This window comes from Rhinolophus sinicus, chromosome 6, assembly GCF_057876585.1.
Source record: "Rhinolophus sinicus isolate RSI-liver-muscle chromosome 6, RSI-T2T, whole genome shotgun sequence".
Lineage (NCBI taxonomy): Eukaryota > Metazoa > Chordata > Mammalia > Chiroptera > Rhinolophidae > Rhinolophus > Rhinolophus sinicus.
Window position 1 is genome coordinate 41,562,415 of NC_142506.1, and position 17,937 is coordinate 41,580,351.

General features: G+C 70.0%; 10 pseudogenes; all 10 read left to right on the plus strand.

The window, feature by feature from the left end:
* Positions 1 to 1,053: 1,053 nt before the first annotated feature.
* Positions 1,054 to 1,173, plus strand: LOC148758134 (5S ribosomal RNA; annotated as a pseudogene).
* A 2,035-nt stretch (positions 1,174 to 3,208) lies between these two features.
* LOC148758135 (5S ribosomal RNA) lies at positions 3,209 to 3,328 on the plus strand (annotated as a pseudogene).
* A 1,352-nt stretch (positions 3,329 to 4,680) lies between these two features.
* On the plus strand, positions 4,681 to 4,800 carry LOC148758136 (5S ribosomal RNA; annotated as a pseudogene).
* A 2,035-nt stretch (positions 4,801 to 6,835) lies between these two features.
* On the plus strand, positions 6,836 to 6,955 carry LOC148758137 (5S ribosomal RNA; annotated as a pseudogene).
* A 1,358-nt stretch (positions 6,956 to 8,313) lies between these two features.
* Positions 8,314 to 8,433, plus strand: LOC148758138 (5S ribosomal RNA; annotated as a pseudogene).
* A 2,035-nt stretch (positions 8,434 to 10,468) lies between these two features.
* LOC148758139 (5S ribosomal RNA) lies at positions 10,469 to 10,588 on the plus strand (annotated as a pseudogene).
* A 1,352-nt stretch (positions 10,589 to 11,940) lies between these two features.
* On the plus strand, positions 11,941 to 12,060 carry LOC148758140 (5S ribosomal RNA; annotated as a pseudogene).
* Positions 12,061 to 14,095: 2,035 nt separating this feature from the next.
* Positions 14,096 to 14,215, plus strand: LOC148758141 (5S ribosomal RNA; annotated as a pseudogene).
* A 1,346-nt stretch (positions 14,216 to 15,561) lies between these two features.
* On the plus strand, positions 15,562 to 15,681 carry LOC148758142 (5S ribosomal RNA; annotated as a pseudogene).
* A 2,035-nt stretch (positions 15,682 to 17,716) lies between these two features.
* LOC148758143 (5S ribosomal RNA) lies at positions 17,717 to 17,836 on the plus strand (annotated as a pseudogene).
* Positions 17,837 to 17,937: the final 101 nt, after the last annotated feature.

A 17,937-nucleotide genomic window follows, 5' to 3' on the forward strand; every position in this document is an offset into this window, starting at 1 on the left:
CCAAAGCCCCCGCCATCACCGCGTTTCCCACACCCCCCGCCAGCGCTGCCCTCCCTCCTGCCCCCGCCGACACAACGCCGCCGCCGACGCCATTGCCGACCTCGCAACCCTCCCTCGCCGCCGCCGCCGCCAGCGCTGCTCATGATCAGCCCCCGCTTCTGCGCCGCCGCCGCCGCCTCCGCCGCCGCCATCACCACGCTCCCCACCCCCTCCGCCAGCGCTGCACTCGCCCCCGTCCGCGACCCCGCCGCCGCCAACGCCATACTCCCTCATTCAGCCTCCTCTGCTCTCCCCGCTGCCGCCGCCGCCATCACCCCTCTCCCCATCCCCGCCTCCAGCACCGCCCTCTCCCCCGCCCCCACCCCAGCCGCCGGCCTTGCCGTACTCCCTCAATCTCCCGCCTCTGCTCTCCCGGCCTCCGCGCCACCACCGCCCTCACGCCCTCTCCCGCCACCGCCGCCGCCGCCAGCGCTCCCCGCTCCCCAGTGCCCACCGTCAAAGCCCCCATTGTCGCCGCCGCCATCGCCGCCCTGGAGCCATCCACGCGGTTGCCATTGCCTACATCGCCACCCTCCCCTGCCTCCGCCGCGGACGCCGCCGCCGCCGCCGCCGCCGCCGCCGCCGCCGCCGCCGCCGCGGGGTTCTCCCACAACTCCCAGGCCCAGGGCTGCCTGCTGGTGCAGGCCTCCACCAGTCTTGGGGGTGCGGTTGGGGGTAAACCTGGTGGCGGTAGGGGGGCGGGGTGTATGCCGGTCTGGGTCCTGGGGAATCCCAGGATGCCAGAGTTCCACGACTTCTGGCACCATCAGGGAAATGGCAGTGTCCCATGGAACCTCCGGTGGCGCGAAGTGGCCTCGCTGCGGGCCAGGAGTGGCCCGCCGCCCACGCCAGGGGCATTCGGAGGAGGCGGGGAGCCGGACTGGACGGGGACGCGGTGACGGCGGAGCCGGCCAGCGGGTCGATGTTCGCCACCAGAGCGGAGCATCTGCATGGCGCGCGCTCACGAGGCAGTCCGGGAGCAGGCTCTTGGGGCGCGGGGAGCCAGGTCCCAGCGTCGACGGCTATACCACCCTGAACGCGCCCGATCTCCTCTGAATTCGGGAGCTAAGCAGGGAGGGGCCTGGTTAGTACTTGGATGGGAGACCGCCTGGGAATACCTGTAGGCTTTTGCTTGCCTCTCCTTTTGCGCCGCCGCCCCGGCGTGGCTCCCTCCGAACCCCTGCCGCCCCTTGCCCCTCTGCAGCCGCCCAGCCAGCCGAAGGTCCCCCTGGCCAGAGGCCGGTCAGCCACCCGGCACTACAAGCTGGCAGCCCCGGCCGCACACCAGGCCCGTCGGCCAGGGCTCCACCCCACACCCTCTTCTTAGTCCTCTTCGCTGAGGCAGGCCGTCAGCCTGCAGCAGTTATCCAAGCCTGTGTCTCCGCCGGCAGGCACCTCTACCCACACCCCCGCACGCCCCCTCCCATCGCCCACAAGAGCCAGGAGCCCTCCCTTCCCGCCGTTCGTGGTGGCCCCAACACACAGGGCACAAAGAGCCGGGTCAAACCAGGGGACAGAGGGAGCAGCACCCAAACACACCGCACGCCCTTGGACTCCAGGAGAGACCACCACAAGGGGAAGTGCAGGCACGCAGGCACACAACCCTCACAACCAGGGTGCCTGTGGGCTGCCACTCTCCTCCCTTGGGGGGGGTCCCTGGGCGGGGCTCGGAGCCCACTGGCCCTCCGGCCTGGCCCGGGGCCTTCAAGGGTGACTGCCAATACCCGGGCACTGCCTCTGTAGTGGAGCCCAGCCCCGGGCACGACCACACTCCGGTGGAGAGGCTGCCACTTCAACACAGCCTCAGCGAGTCTGTCCCAGTCCATGTGCCCGCCTGTGCGTCCCTCCCCCCCGGCCCCCCCACGTCTCTCTGGCTCTGTGACGTGCCTGTTGGGCTCTGCCTCTCGCTCAGGAGCTCTCTCCCGCGAGCCAGCCCCCTTTTTCTGTCTCTGTCCATGTCTCTCTGTATGTCGGGATACATACGTGTACATATACGTGTATATTTCCATCTCGCTCCCTCTTACGCCTCCTCCCGTTCTGTCTGTCGGTCCCTGTCCTGCGGGGACTCTAGTCCCCGTCCCCGCACAAGAACGCAGGATATGGTGAGGCCAAGAAGGAACACCAACGGAGCCACGGATAGGGGGCTGAGAGCACCATTTCTCACGGGCGGCTGGCTTGGAGACACGGCAGGCCGGAGCCGCCCGATCCCCAACCGGTCGGCCGTTTCTCTGCCAACCCACCGACACACCGACCGTCGACCCACCAAGCCGGCCCACTGCAATCCGCGCCACTCTGCAATTTGCAGTCCACCACCCGCGCTTCCTAGCTTGGCCAACGCAGCACCTCCGGGGGCCCATGGCCAACTGGCAACAGCTGATGGCCAAGCGGTCACAGCTGATGACCATGCAGCCCCCACGCAGCACCCCTCCACGCGAGGCCCAGAGCCTCAAACTGCTCTCTGGGAGTCTGTCCCCAGTCCCCGTCTGTCTCTCTCCGCCACTCTCTTGCTCCGTCTCTGGCCTCTCTCACCTCCCCGGGTCAGGAGACGTGACGTGTAGCCACTGAAGGGACCGGAGGTCGGGCGGGACTCCGGGTGCTGACGAGGGGCGAGGGCCCAGACTGAAGGCTTGTGACGAAGGGTGGCTGCAGACCGGAGCTCCTGCACCCTGGTGGCGCGGGTGGCTCTCCCTGGCTTTGGGCCAGTGGGTGGGGCCGGCCAGGGCCAGGGCCTGGGTTGCACGTCCCTAGGGCCGGAGGGGACTGAGAGGACCCTGCGCCCCCCTCGGTGGCCCTGAGAGGTGGGGGCAGTCCAGCAGCAAGGGGGGCTGTGCGGTTGTGGGGCTGGGATGGGGGATGAGAGGGGTTGGGGTAGGGGCCCGGGGTAAAAGCCGTTCGGGGCCTGGGGAGTCCCAGGATGCCCGGGCGCCCAGATATCTGTCACAGTCAGGGAAGTGACCGAGGCCCGTGGAGCCACTGGGGGGGCGCGAAGGGGCCTCGCTGTGTGCCAGGAGTAGCCCGTCGCCCACACCAGCGGCGTCCGGAGGAGGCGGGGAGCGGGCGGGAGGCGCTCAGGCAGACATGCTCGCCACCCGAGCGGCCCAGCAGCATGGCGCGCGCTCAGGAGGCAGGTCGGGAGCAGGCTCTTGGAGCGCCGGGAGCCGGGTCCAGCGCCTAAGGCCATACCGCCCTGAACGCGCCAGATCTCGTCTGAACTCGGAAGCTAAGCAGGGTCGGGCCTGGTTAGTACTTGGGTGGGAGACCACCTGGGAACACCTGTAGGCTTTTGCTCGCCTCTCCTTTTGCATCGCCGCCCCGGCGTGGCTCCCTCCGAACCCCTGCCGCCCCTTGCCCCTCTGCAGCCGCCCAGCCAGCCGAAGGTCCCCCTGGCCAGAGGCCGGTCAGCCACCCGGCACTACAAGCTGGCAGCCCCGGCGGCACACCAGGCCCGTCGGCCAGTGCTCCCCCCCCCACACACTCTTCTTCGTCCTCTTCGGTCCCGCAGGCCGTCATCCGGATCCCTTGGCCCAGCGGCGGTCGCCACCGCCGCCGCCGCCGCCGCCGCCACCAGCGCTGCCCTGGCCCCCGCCGCCACCACCAAAGCCCCCGCCATCACCGCGTTTCCCACACCCCCCGCCAGCGCTGCCCTCCCTCCTGCCCCCGCCGACACAACGCCGCCGCCGACGCCATTGCCGACCTCGCAACCCTCCCTCGCCGCCGCCGCCGCCAGCGCTGCTCATGATCAGCCCCCGCTTCTGCGCCGCCGCCGCCGCCGCCGCCGCCGCCATCACCACGCTCCCCACCCCCTCCGCCAGCGCTGCACTCGCCCCCGTCCGCGACCCCGCCGCCGCCAACGCCATACTCCCTCATTCAGCCTCCTCTGCTCTCCCCGCTGCCGCCGCCGCCATCACCCCTCTCCCCATCCCCGCCTCCAGCACCGCCCTCTCCCCCGCCCCCACCCCAGCCGCCGGCCTTGCCGTACTCCCTCAATCTCCCGCCTCTGCTCTCCCGGCCTCCGCGCCACCACCGCCCTCACGCCCTCTCCCGCCACCGCCGCCGCCGCCAGCGCTCCCCGCTCCCCAGTGCCCACCGTCAAAGCCCCCATTGTCGCCGCCGCCATCGCCGCCCTGGAGCCATCCACGCGGTTGCCATTGCCTACATCGCCACCCTCCCCTGCCTCCGCCGCGGACGCCGCCGCCGCCGCCGCCGCCGCCGCCGCCGCCGCCGCGGGGTTCTCCCACAACTCCCAGGCCCAGGGCTGCCTGCTGGTGCAGGCCTCCACCAGTCTTGGGGGTGCGGTTGGGGGTAAACCTGGTGGCGGTAGGGGGGCGGGGTGTATGCCGGTCTGGGTCCTGGGGAATCCCAGGATGCCAGAGTTCCACGACTTCTGGCACCATCAGGGAAATGGCAGTGTCCCATGGAACCTCCGGTGGCGCGAAGTGGCCTCGCTGCGGGCCAGGAGTGGCCCGCCGCCCACGCCAGGGGCATTCGGAGGAGGCGGGGAGCCGGACTGGACGGGGACGCGGTGACGGCGGAGCCGGCCAGCGGGTCGATGTTCGCCACCAGAGCGGAGCATCTGCATGGCGCGCGCTCACGAGGCAGTCCGGGAGCAGGCTCTTGGGGCGCGGGGAGCCAGGTCCCAGCGTCGACGGCTATACCACCCTGAACGCGCCCGATCTCCTCTGAATTCGGGAGCTAAGCAGGGAGGGGCCTGGTTAGTACTTGGATGGGAGACCGCCTGGGAATACCTGTAGGCTTTTGCTTGCCTCTCCTTTTGCGCCGCCGCCCCGGCGTGGCTCCCTCCGAACCCCTGCCGCCCCTTGCCCCTCTGAAGCCGCCCAGCCAGCCGAAGGTCCCCCTGGCCAGAGGCCGGTCAGCCACCCGGCACTACAAGCTGGCAGCCCCGGCCGCACACCAGGCCCGTCGGCCAGGGCTCCACCCCACACCCTCTTCTTAGTCCTCTTCGCTGAGGCAGGCCGTCAGCCTGCAGCAGTTATCCAAGCCTGTGTCTCCGCCGGCAGGCACCTCTACCCACACCCCCGCACGCCCCCTCCCATCGCCCACAAGAGCCAGGAGCCCTCCCTTCCCGCCGTTCGTGGTGGCCCCAACACACAGGGCACAAAGAGCCGGGTCAAACCAGGGGACAGAGGGAGCAGCACCCAAACACACCGCACGCCCTTGGACTCCAGGAGAGACCACCACAAGGGGAAGTGCAGGCACGCAGGCACACAACCCTCACAACCAGGGTGCCTGTGGGCTGCCACTCTCCTCCCTTGGGGGGGGTCCCTGGGCGGGGCTCGGAGCCCACTGGCCCTCCGGCCTGGCCCGGGGCCTTCAAGGGTGACTGCCAATACCCGGGCACTGCCTCTGTAGTGGAGCCCAGCCCCGGGCACGACCACACTCCGGTGGAGAGGCTGCCACTTCAACACAGCCTCAGCGAGTCTGTCCCAGTCCATGTGCCCGCCTGTGCGTCCCTCCCCCCCGGCCCCCCCACGTCTCTCTGGCTCTGTGACGTGCCTGTTGGGCTCTGCCTCTCGCTCAGGAGCTCTCTCCCGCGAGCCAGCCCCCTTTTTCTGTCTCTGTCCATGTCTCTCTGTATGTCGGGATACATACGTGTACATATACGTGTATATTTCCATCTCGCTCCCTCTTACGCCTCCTCCCGTTCTGTCTGTCGGTCCCTGTCCTGCGGGGACTCTAGTCCCCGTCCCCGCACAAGAACGCAGGATATGGTGAGGCCAAGAAGGAACACCAACGGAGCCACGGATAGGGGGCTGAGAGCACCATTTCTCACGGGCGGCTGGCTTGGAGACACGGCAGGCCGGAGCCGCCCGATCCCCAACCGGTCGGCCGTTTCTCTGCCAACCCACCGACACACCGACCGTCGACCCACCAAGCCGGCCCACTGCAATCCGCGCCACTCTGCAATTTGCAGTCCACCACCCGCGCTTCCTAGCTTGGCCAACGCAGCACCTCCGGGGGCCCATGGCCAACTGGCAACAGCTGATGGCCAAGCGGTCACAGCTGATGACCATGCAGCCCCCACGCAGCACCCCTCCACGCGAGGCCCAGAGCCTCAAACTGCTCTCTGGGAGTCTGTCCCCAGTCCCCGTCTGTCTCTCTCCGCCACTCTCTTGCTCCGTCTCTGGCCTCTCTCACCTCCCCGGGTCAGGAGACGTGACGTGTAGCCACTGAAGGGACCGGAGGTCGGGCGGGACTCCGGGTGCTGACGAGGGGCGAGGGCCCAGACTGAAGGCTTGTGACGAAGGGTGGCTGCAGACCGGAGCTCCTGCACCCTGGTGGCGCGGGTGGCTCTCCCTGGCTTTGGGCCAGTGGGTGGGGCCGGCCAGGGCCAGGGCCTGGGTTGCACGTCCCTAGGGCCGGAGGGGACTGAGAGGACCCTGCGCCCCCCTCGGTGGCCCTGAGAGGTGGGGGCAGTCCAGCAGCAAGGGGGGCTGTGCGGTTGTGGGGCTGGGATGGGGGATGAGAGGGGTTGGGGTAGGGGCCCGGGGTAAAAGCCGTTCGGGGCCTGGGGAGTCCCAGGATGCCCGGGCGCCCAGATATCTGTCACAGTCAGGGAAGTGACCGAGGCCCGTGGAGCCACTGGGGGGGCGCGAAGGGGCCTCGCTGTGTGCCAGGAGTAGCCCGTCGCCCACACCAGCGGCGTCCGGAGGAGGCGGGGAGCGGGCGGGAGGCGCTCAGGCAGACATGCTCGCCACCCGAGCGGCCCAGCAGCATGGCGCGCGCTCAGGAGGCAGGCCGGGAGCAGGCTCTTGGAGCGCCGGGAGCCGGGTCCAGCGCCTAAGGCCATACCGCCCTGAACGCGCCAGATCTCGTCTGAACTCGGAAGCTAAGCAGGGTCGGGCCTGGTTAGTACTTGGGTGGGAGACCACCTGGGAACACCTGTAGGCTTTTGCTCGCCTCTCCTTTTGCATCGCCGCCCCGGCGTGGCTCCCTCCGAACCCCTGCCGCCCCTTGCCCCTCTGCAGCCGCCCAGCCAGCCGAAGGTCCCCCTGGCCAGAGGCCGGTCAGCCACCCGGCACTACAAGCTGGCAGCCCCGGCGGCACACCAGGCCCGTCGGCCAGTGCTCCCCCCCCCACACACTCTTCTTCGTCCTCTTCGGTCCCGCAGGCCGTCATCCGGATCCCTTGGCCCAGCGGCGGTCGCCACCGCCGCCGCCGCCGCCGCCGCCACCAGCGCTGCCCTGGCCCCCGCCGCCACCACCAAAGCCCCCGCCATCACCGCGTTTCCCACACCCCCCGCCAGCGCTGCCCTCCCTCCTGCCCCCGCCGACACAACGCCGCCGCCGACGCCATTGCCGACCTCGCAACCCTCCCTCGCCGCCGCCGCCGCCAGCGCTGCTCATGATCAGCCCCCGCTTCTGCGCCGCCGCCGCCGCCTCCGCCGCCGCCATCACCACGCTCCCCACCCCCTCCGCCAGCGCTGCACTCGCCCCCGTCCGCGACCCCGCCGCCGCCAACGCCATACTCCCTCATTCAGCCTCCTCTGCTCTCCCCGCTGCCGCCGCCGCCATCACCCCTCTCCCCATCCCCGCCTCCAGCACCGCCCTCTCCCCCGCCCCCACCCCAGCCGCCGGCCTTGCCGTACTCCCTCAATCTCCCGCCTCTGCTCTCCCGGCCTCCGCGCCACCACCGCCCTCACGCCCTCTCCCGCCACCGCCGCCGCCGCCAGCGCTCCCCGCTCCCCAGTGCCCACCGTCAAAGCCCCCATTGTCGCCGCCGCCATCGCCGCCCTGGAGCCATCCACGCGGTTGCCATTGCCTACATCGCCACCCTCCCCTGCCTCCGCCGCGGACGCCGCCGCCGCCGCCGCCGCCGCCGCCGCCGCCGCCGCCGCCGCGGGGTTCTCCCACAACTCCCAGGCCCAGGGCTGCCTGCTGGTGCAGGCCTCCACCAGTCTTGGGGGTGCGGTTGGGGGTAAACCTGGTGGCGGTAGGGGGGCGGGGTGTATGCCGGTCTGGGTCCTGGGGAATCCCAGGATGCCAGAGTTCCACGACTTCTGGCACCATCAGGGAAATGGCAGTGTCCCATGGAACCTCCGGTGGCGCGAAGTGGCCTCGCTGCGGGCCAGGAGTGGCCCGCCGCCCACGCCAGGGGCATTCGGAGGAGGCGGGGAGCCGGACTGGACGGGGACGCGGTGACGGCGGAGCCGGCCAGCGGGTCGATGTTCGCCACCAGAGCGGAGCATCTGCATGGCGCGCGCTCACGAGGCAGTCCGGGAGCAGGCTCTTGGGGCGCGGGGAGCCAGGTCCCAGCGTCGACGGCTATACCACCCTGAACGCGCCCGATCTCCTCTGAATTCGGGAGCTAAGCAGGGAGGGGCCTGGTTAGTACTTGGATGGGAGACCGCCTGGGAATACCTGTAGGCTTTTGCTTGCCTCTCCTTTTGCGCCGCCGCCCCGGCGTGGCTCCCTCCGAACCCCTGCCGCCCCTTGCCCCTCTGCAGCCGCCCAGCCAGCCGAAGGTCCCCCTGGCCAGAGGCCGGTCAGCCACCCGGCACTACAAGCTGGCAGCCCCGGCCGCACACCAGGCCCGTCGGCCAGGGCTCCACCCCACACCCTCTTCTTAGTCCTCTTCGCTGAGGCAGGCCGTCAGCCTGCAGCAGTTATCCAAGCCTGTGTCTCCGCCGGCAGGCACCTCTACCCACACCCCCGCACGCCCCCTCCCATCGCCCACAAGAGCCAGGAGCCCTCCCTTCCCGCCGTTCGTGGTGGCCCCAACACACAGGGCACAAAGAGCCGGGTCAAACCAGGGGACAGAGGGAGCAGCACCCAAACACACCGCACGCCCTTGGACTCCAGGAGAGACCACCACAAGGGGAAGTGCAGGCACGCAGGCACACAACCCTCACAACCAGGGTGCCTGTGGGCTGCCACTCTCCTCCCTTGGGGGGGGTCCCTGGGCGGGGCTCGGAGCCCACTGGCCCTCCGGCCTGGCCCGGGGCCTTCAAGGGTGACTGCCAATACCCGGGCACTGCCTCTGTAGTGGAGCCCAGCCCCGGGCACGACCACACTCCGGTGGAGAGGCTGCCACTTCAACACAGCCTCAGCGAGTCTGTCCCAGTCCATGTGCCCGCCTGTGCGTCCCTCCCCCCCGGCCCCCCCACGTCTCTCTGGCTCTGTGACGTGCCTGTTGGGCTCTGCCTCTCGCTCAGGAGCTCTCTCCCGCGAGCCAGCCCCCTTTTTCTGTCTCTGTCCATGTCTCTCTGTATGTCGGGATACATACGTGTACATATACGTGTATATTTCCATCTCGCTCCCTCTTACGCCTCCTCCCGTTCTGTCTGTCGGTCCCTGTCCTGCGGGGACTCTAGTCCCCGTCCCCGCACAAGAACGCAGGATATGGTGAGGCCAAGAAGGAACACCAACGGAGCCACGGATAGGGGGCTGAGAGCACCATTTCTCACGGGCGGCTGGCTTGGAGACACGGCAGGCCGGAGCCGCCCGATCCCCAACCGGTCGGCCGTTTCTCTGCCAACCCACCGACACACCGACCGTCGACCCACCAAGCCGGCCCACTGCAATCCGCGCCACTCTGCAATTTGCAGTCCACCACCCGCGCTTCCTAGCTTGGCCAACGCAGCACCTCCGGGGGCCCATGGCCAACTGGCAACAGCTGATGGCCAAGCGGTCACAGCTGATGACCATGCAGCCCCCACGCAGCACCCCTCCACGCGAGGCCCAGAGCCTCAAACTGCTCTCTGGGAGTCTGTCCCCAGTCCCCGTCTGTCTCTCTCCGCCACTCTCTTGCTCCGTCTCTGGCCTCTCTCACCTCCCCGGGTCAGGAGACGTGACGTGTAGCCACTGAAGGGACCGGAGGTCGGGCGGGACTCCGGGTGCTGACGAGGGGCGAGGGCCCAGACTGAAGGCTTGTGACGAAGGGTGGCTGCAGACCGGAGCTCCTGCACCCTGGTGGCGCGGGTGGCTCTCCCTGGCTTTGGGCCAGTGGGTGGGGCCGGCCAGGGCCAGGGCCTGGGTTGCACGTCCCTAGGGCCGGAGGGGACTGAGAGGACCCTGCGCCCCCCTCGGTGGCCCTGAGAGGTGGGGGCAGTCCAGCAGCAAGGGGGGCTGTGCGGTTGTGGGGCTGGGATGGGGGATGAGAGGGGTTGGGGTAGGGGCCCGGGGTAAAAGCCGTTCGGGGCCTGGGGAGTCCCAGGATGCCCGGGCGCCCAGATATCTGTCACAGTCAGGGAAGTGACCGAGGCCCGTGGAGCCACTGGGGGGGCGCGAAGGGGCCTCGCTGTGTGCCAGGAGTAGCCCGTCGCCCACACCAGCGGCGTCCGGAGGAGGCGGGGAGCGGGCGGGAGGCGCTCAGGCAGACATGCTCGCCACCCGAGCGGCCCAGCAGCATGGCGCGCGCTCAGGAGGCAGGTCGGGAGCAGGCTCTTGGAGCGCCGGGAGCCGGGTCCAGCGCCTAAGGCCATACCGCCCTGAACGCGCCAGATCTCGTCTGAACTCGGAAGCTAAGCAGGGTCGGGCCTGGTTAGTACTTGGGTGGGAGACCACCTGGGAACACCTGTAGGCTTTTGCTCGCCTCTCCTTTTGCATCGCCGCCCCGGCGTGGCTCCCTCCGAACCCCTGCCGCCCCTTGCCCCTCTGCAGCCGCCCAGCCAGCCGAAGGTCCCCCTGGCCAGAGGCCGGTCAGCCACCCGGCACTACAAGCTGGCAGCCCCGGCGGCACACCAGGCCCGTCGGCCAGTGCTCCCCCCCCCACACACTCTTCTTCGTCCTCTTCGGTCCCGCAGGCCGTCATCCGGATCCCTTGGCCCAGCGGCGGTCGCCACCGCCGCCGCCGCCGCCGCCGCCACCAGCGCTGCCCTGGCCCCCGCCGCCACCACCAAAGCCCCCGCCATCACCGCGTTTCCCACACCCCCCGCCAGCGCTGCCCTCCCTCCTGCCCCCGCCGACACAACGCCGCCGCCGACGCCATTGCCGACCTCGCAACCCTCCCTCGCCGCCGCCGCCGCCAGCGCTGCTCATGATCAGCCCCCGCTTCTGCGCCGCCGCCGCCGCCGCCGCCGCCGCCATCACCACGCTCCCCACCCCCTCCGCCAGCGCTGCACTCGCCCCCGTCCGCGACCCCGCCGCCGCCAACGCCATACTCCCTCATTCAGCCTCCTCTGCTCTCCCCGCTGCCGCCGCCGCCATCACCCCTCTCCCCATCCCCGCCTCCAGCACCGCCCTCTCCCCCGCCCCCACCCCAGCCGCCGGCCTTGCCGTACTCCCTCAATCTCCCGCCTCTGCTCTCCCGGCCTCCGCGCCACCACCGCCCTCACGCCCTCTCCCGCCACCGCCGCCGCCGCCAGCGCTCCCCGCTCCCCAGTGCCCACCGTCAAAGCCCCCATTGTCGCCGCCGCCATCGCCGCCCTGGAGCCATCCACGCGGTTGCCATTGCCTACATCGCCACCCTCCCCTGCCTCCGCCGCGGACGCCGCCGCCGCCGCCGCCGCCGCCGCCGCCGCCGCCGCGGGGTTCTCCCACAACTCCCAGGCCCAGGGCTGCCTGCTGGTGCAGGCCTCCACCAGTCTTGGGGGTGCGGTTGGGGGTAAACCTGGTGGCGGTAGGGGGGCGGGGTGTATGCCGGTCTGGGTCCTGGGGAATCCCAGGATGCCAGAGTTCCACGACTTCTGGCACCATCAGGGAAATGGCAGTGTCCCATGGAACCTCCGGTGGCGCGAAGTGGCCTCGCTGCGGGCCAGGAGTGGCCCGCCGCCCACGCCAGGGGCATTCGGAGGAGGCGGGGAGCCGGACTGGACGGGGACGCGGTGACGGCGGAGCCGGCCAGCGGGTCGATGTTCGCCACCAGAGCGGAGCATCTGCATGGCGCGCGCTCACGAGGCAGTCCGGGAGCAGGCTCTTGGGGCGCGGGGAGCCAGGTCCCAGCGTCGACGGCTATACCACCCTGAACGCGCCCGATCTCCTCTGAATTCGGGAGCTAAGCAGGGAGGGGCCTGGTTAGTACTTGGATGGGAGACCGCCTGGGAATACCTGTAGGCTTTTGCTTGCCTCTCCTTTTGCGCCGCCGCCCCGGCGTGGCTCCCTCCGAACCCCTGCCGCCCCTTGCCCCTCTGAAGCCGCCCAGCCAGCCGAAGGTCCCCCTGGCCAGAGGCCGGTCAGCCACCCGGCACTACAAGCTGGCAGCCCCGGCCGCACACCAGGCCCGTCGGCCAGGGCTCCACCCCACACCCTCTTCTTAGTCCTCTTCGCTGAGGCAGGCCGTCAGCCTGCAGCAGTTATCCAAGCCTGTGTCTCCGCCGGCAGGCACCTCTACCCACACCCCCGCACGCCCCCTCCCATCGCCCACAAGAGCCAGGAGCCCTCCCTTCCCGCCGTTCGTGGTGGCCCCAACACACAGGGCACAAAGAGCCGGGTCAAACCAGGGGACAGAGGGAGCAGCACCCAAACACACCGCACGCCCTTGGACTCCAGGAGAGACCACCACAAGGGGAAGTGCAGGCACGCAGGCACACAACCCTCACAACCAGGGTGCCTGTGGGCTGCCACTCTCCTCCCTTGGGGGGGGTCCCTGGGCGGGGCTCGGAGCCCACTGGCCCTCCGGCCTGGCCCGGGGCCTTCAAGGGTGACTGCCAATACCCGGGCACTGCCTCTGTAGTGGAGCCCAGCCCCGGGCACGACCACACTCCGGTGGAGAGGCTGCCACTTCAACACAGCCTCAGCGAGTCTGTCCCAGTCCATGTGCCCGCCTGTGCGTCCCTCCCCCCCGGCCCCCCCACGTCTCTCTGGCTCTGTGACGTGCCTGTTGGGCTCTGCCTCTCGCTCAGGAGCTCTCTCCCGCGAGCCAGCCCCCTTTTTCTGTCTCTGTCCATGTCTCTCTGTATGTCGGGATACATACGTGTACATATACGTGTATATTTCCATCTCGCTCCCTCTTACGCCTCCTCCCGTTCTGTCTGTCGGTCCCTGTCCTGCGGGGACTCTAGTCCCCGTCCCCGCACAAGAACGCAGGATATGGTGAGGCCAAGAAGGAACACCAACGGAGCCACGGATAGGGGGCTGAGAGCACCATTTCTCACGGGCGGCTGGCTTGGAGACACGGCAGGCCGGAGCCGCCCGATCCCCAACCGGTCGGCCGTTTCTCTGCCAACCCACCGACACACCGACCGTCGACCCACCAAGCCGGCCCACTGCAATCCGCGCCCCTCTGCAATTTGCAGTCCACCACCCGCGCTTCCTAGCTTGGCCAACGCAGCACCTCCGGGGGCCCATGGCCAACTGGCAACAGCTGATGGCCAAGCGGTCACAGCTGATGACCATGCAGCCCCCACGCAGCACCCCTCCACGCGAGGCCCAGAGCCTCAAACTGCTCTCTGGGAGTCTGTCCCCAGTCCCCGTCTGTCTCTCTCCGCCACTCTCTTGCTCCGTCTCTGGCCTCTCTCACCTCCCCGGGTCAGGAGACGTGACGTGTAGCCACTGAAGGGACCGGAGGTCGGGCGGGACTCCGGGTGCTGACGAGGGGCGAGGGCCCAGACTGAAGGCTTGTGACGAAGGGTGGCTGCAGACCGGAGCTCCTGCACCCTGGTGGCGCGGGTGGCTCTCCCTGGCTTTGGGCCAGTGGGTGGGGCCGGCCAGGGCCAGGGCCTGGGTTGCACGTCCCTAGGGCCGGAGGGGACTGAGAGGACCCTGCGCCCCCCTCGGTGGCCCTGAGAGGTGGGGGCAGTCCAGCAGCAAGGGGGGCTGTGCGGTTGTGGGGCTGGGATGGGGGATGAGAGGGGTTGGGGTAGGGGCCCGGGGTAAAAGCCGTTCGGGGCCTGGGGAGTCCCAGGATGCCCGGGCGCCCAGATATCTGTCACAGTCAGGGAAGTGACCGAGGCCCGTGGAGCCACTGGGGGGGCGCGAAGGGGCCTCGCTGTGTGCCAGGAGTAGCCCGTCGCCCACACCAGCGGCGTCCGGAGGAGGCGGGGAGCGGGCGGGAGGCGCTCAGGCAGACATGCTCGCCACCCGAGCGGCCCAGCAGCATGGCGCGCGCTCAGGAGGCAGGCCGGGAGCAGGCTCTTGGAGCGCCGGGAGCCGGGTCCAGCGCCTAAGGCCATACCGCCCTGAACGCGCCAGATCTCGTCTGAACTCGGAAGCTAAGCAGGGTCGGGCCTGGTTAGTACTTGGGTGGGAGACCACCTGGGAACACCTGTAGGCTTTTGCTCGCCTCTCCTTTTGCATCGCCGCCCCGGCGTGGCTCCCTCCGAACCCCTGCCGCCCCTTGCCCCTCTGCAGCCGCCCAGCCAGCCGAAGGTCCCCCTGGCCAGAGGCCGGTCAGCCACCCGGCACTACAAGCTGGCAGCCCCGGCGGCACACCAGGCCCGTCGGCCAGTGCTCCCCCCCCCACACACTCTTCTTCGTCCTCTTCAGTCCCGCAGGCCGTCATCCGGATCCCTTGGCCCAGCGGCGGTCGCCACCGCCGCCGCCGCCGCCGCCGCCACCAGCGCTGCCCTGGCCCCCGCCGCCACCACCAAAGCCCCCGCCATCACCGCGTTTCCCACACCCCCCGCCAGCGCTGCCCTCCCTCCTGCCCCCGCCGACACAACGCCGCCGCCGACGCCATTGCCGACCTCGCAACCCTCCCTCGCCGCCGCCGCCGCCAGCGCTGCTCATGATCAGCCCCCGCTTCTGCGCCGCCGCCGCCGCCGCCGCCGCCGCCATCACCACGCTCCCCACCCCCTCCGCCAGCGCTGCACTCGCCCCCGTCCGCGACCCCGCCGCCGCCAACGCCATACTCCCTCATTCAGCCTCCTCTGCTCTCCCCGCTGCCGCCGCCGCCATCACCCCTCTCCCCATCCCCGCCTCCAGCACCGCCCTCTCCCCCGCCCCCACCCCAGCCGCCGGCCTTGCCGTACTCCCTCAATCTCCCGCCTCTGCTCTCCCGGCCTCCGCGCCACCACCGCCCTCACGCCCTCTCCCGCCACCGCCGCCGCCGCCAGCGCTCCCCGCTCCCCAGTGCCCACCGTCAAAGCCCCCATTGTCGCCGCCGCCATCGCCGCCCTGGAGCCATCCACGCGGTTGCCATTGCCTACATCGCCACCCTCCTCTGCCTCCGCCGCGGACGCCGCCGCCGCCGCCGCCGCCGCCGCCGCCGCGGGGTTCTCCCACAACTCCCAGGCCCAGGGCTGCCTGCTGGTGCAGGCCTCCACCAGTCTTGGGGGTGCGGTTGGGGGTAAACCTGGTGGCGGTAGGGGGGCGGGGTGTATGCCGGTCTGGGTCCTGGGGAATCCCAGGATGCCAGAGTTCCACGACTTCTGGCACCATCAGGGAAATGGCAGTGTCCCATGGAACCTCCGGTGGCGCGAAGTGGCCTCGCTGCGGGCCAGGAGTGGCCCGCCGCCCACGCCAGGGGCATTCGGAGGAGGCGGGGAGCCGGACTGGACGGGGACGCGGTGACGGCGGAGCCGGCCAGCGGGTCGATGTTCGCCACCAGAGCGGAGCATCTGCATGGCGCGCGCTCACGAGGCAGTCCGGGAGCAGGCTCTTGGGGCGCGGGGAGCCAGGTCCCAGCGTCGACGGCTATACCACCCTGAACGCGCCCGATCTCCTCTGAATTCGGGAGCTAAGCAGGGAGGGGCCTGGTTAGTACTTGGATGGGAGACCGCCTGGGAATACCTGTAGGCTTTTGCTTGCCTCTCCTTTTGCGCCGCCGCCCCGGCGTGGCTCCCTCCGAACCCCTGCCGCCCCTTGCCCCTCTGAAGCCGCCCAGCCAGCCGAAGGTCCCCCTGGCCAGAGGCCGGTCAGCCACCCGGCACTACAAGCTGGCAGCCCCGGCCGCACACCAGGCCCGTCGGCCAGGGCTCCACCCCACACCCTCTTCTTAGTCCTCTTCGCTGAGGCAGGCCGTCAGCCTGCAGCAGTTATCCAAGCCTGTGTCTCCGCCGGCAGGCACCTCTACCCACACCCCCGCACGCCCCCTCCCATCGCCCACAAGAGCCAGGAGCCCTCCCTTCCCGCCGTTCGTGGTGGCCCCAACACACAGGGCACAAAGAGCCGGGTCAAACCAGGGGACAGAGGGAGCAGCACCCAAACACACCGCACGCCCTTGGACTCCAGGAGAGACCACCACAAGGGGAAGTGCAGGCACGCAGGCACACAACCCTCACAACCAGGGTGCCTGTGGGCTGCCACTCTCCTCCCTTGGGGGGGGTCCCTGGGCGGGGCTCGGAGCCCACTGGCCCTCCGGCCTGGCCCGGGGCCTTCAAGGGTGACTGCCAATACCCGGGCACTGCCTCTGTAGTGGAGCCCAGCCCCGGGCACGACCACACTCCGGTGGAGAGGCTGCCACTTCAACACAGCCTCAGCGAGTCTGTCCCAGTCCATGTGCCCGCCTGTGCGTCCCTCCCCCCCGGCCCCCCCACGTCTCTCTGGCTCTGTGACGTGCCTGTTGGGCTCTGCCTCTCGCTCAGGAGCTCTCTCCCGCGAGCCAGCCCCCTTTTTCTGTCTCTGTCCATGTCTCTCTGTATGTCGGGATACATACGTGTACATATACGTGTATATTTCCATCTCGCTCCCTCTTACGCCTCCTCCCGTTCTGTCTGTCGGTCCCTGTCCTGCGGGGACTCTAGTCCCCGTCCCCGCACAAGAACGCAGGATATGGTGAGGCCAAGAAGGAACACCAACGGAGCCACGGATAGGGGGCTGAGAGCACCATTTCTCACGGGCGGCTGGCTTGGAGACACGGCAGGCCGGAGCCGCCCGATCCCCAACCGGTCGGCCGTTTCTCTGCCAACCCACCGACACACCGACCGTCGACCCACCAAGCCGGCCCACTGCAATCCGCGCCCCTCTGCAATTTGCAGTCCACCACCCGCGCTTCCTAGCTTGGCCAACGCAGCACCTCCGGGGGCCCATGGCCAACTGGCAACAGCTGATGGCCAAGCGGTCACAGCTGATGACCATGCAGCCCCCACGCAGCACCCCTCCACGCGAGGCCCAGAGCCTCAAACTGCTCTCTGGGAGTCTGTCCCCAGTCCCCGTCTGTCTCTCTCCGCCACTCTCTTGCTCCGTCTCTGGCCTCTCTCACCTCCCCGGGTCAGGAGACGTGACGTGTAGCCACTGAAGGGACCGGAGGTCGGGCGGGACTCCGGGTGCTGACGAGGGGCGAGGGCCCAGACTGAAGGCTTGTGACGAAGGGTGGCTGCAGACCGGAGCTCCTGCACCCTGGTGGCGCGGGTGGCTCTCCCTGGCTTTGGGCCAGTGGGTGGGGCCGGCCAGGGCCAGGGCCTGGGTTGCACGTCCCTAGGGCCGGAGGGGACTGAGAGGACCCTGCGCCCCCCTCGGTGGCCCTGAGAGGTGGGGGCAGTCCAGCAGCAAGGGGGGCTGTGCGGTTGTGGGGCTGGGATGGGGGATGAGAGGGGTTGGGGTAGGGGCCCGGGGTAAAAGCCGTTCGGGGCCTGGGGAGTCCCAGGATGCCCGGGCGCCCAGATATCTGTCACAGTCAGGGAAGTGACCGAGGCCCGTGGAGCCACTGGGGGGGCGCGAAGGGGCCTCGCTGTGTGCCAGGAGTAGCCCGTCGCCCACACCAGCGGCGTCCGGAGGAGGCGGGGAGCGGGCGGGAGGCGCTCAGGCAGACATGCTCGCCACCCGAGCGGCCCAGCAGCATGGCGCGCGCTCAGGAGGCAGGTCGGGAGCAGGCTCTTGGAGCGCCGGGAGCCGGGTCCAGCGCCTAAGGCCATACCGCCCTGAACGCGCCAGATCTCGTCTGAACTCGGAAGCTAAGCAGGGTCGGGCCTGGTTAGTACTTGGGTGGGAGACCACCTGGGAACACCTGTAGGCTTTTGCTCGCCTCTCCTTTTGCATCGCCGCCCCGGCGTGGCTCCCTCCGAACCCCTGCCGCCCCTTGCCCCTCTGCAGCCGCCCAGCCAGCCGAAGGTCCCCCTGGCCA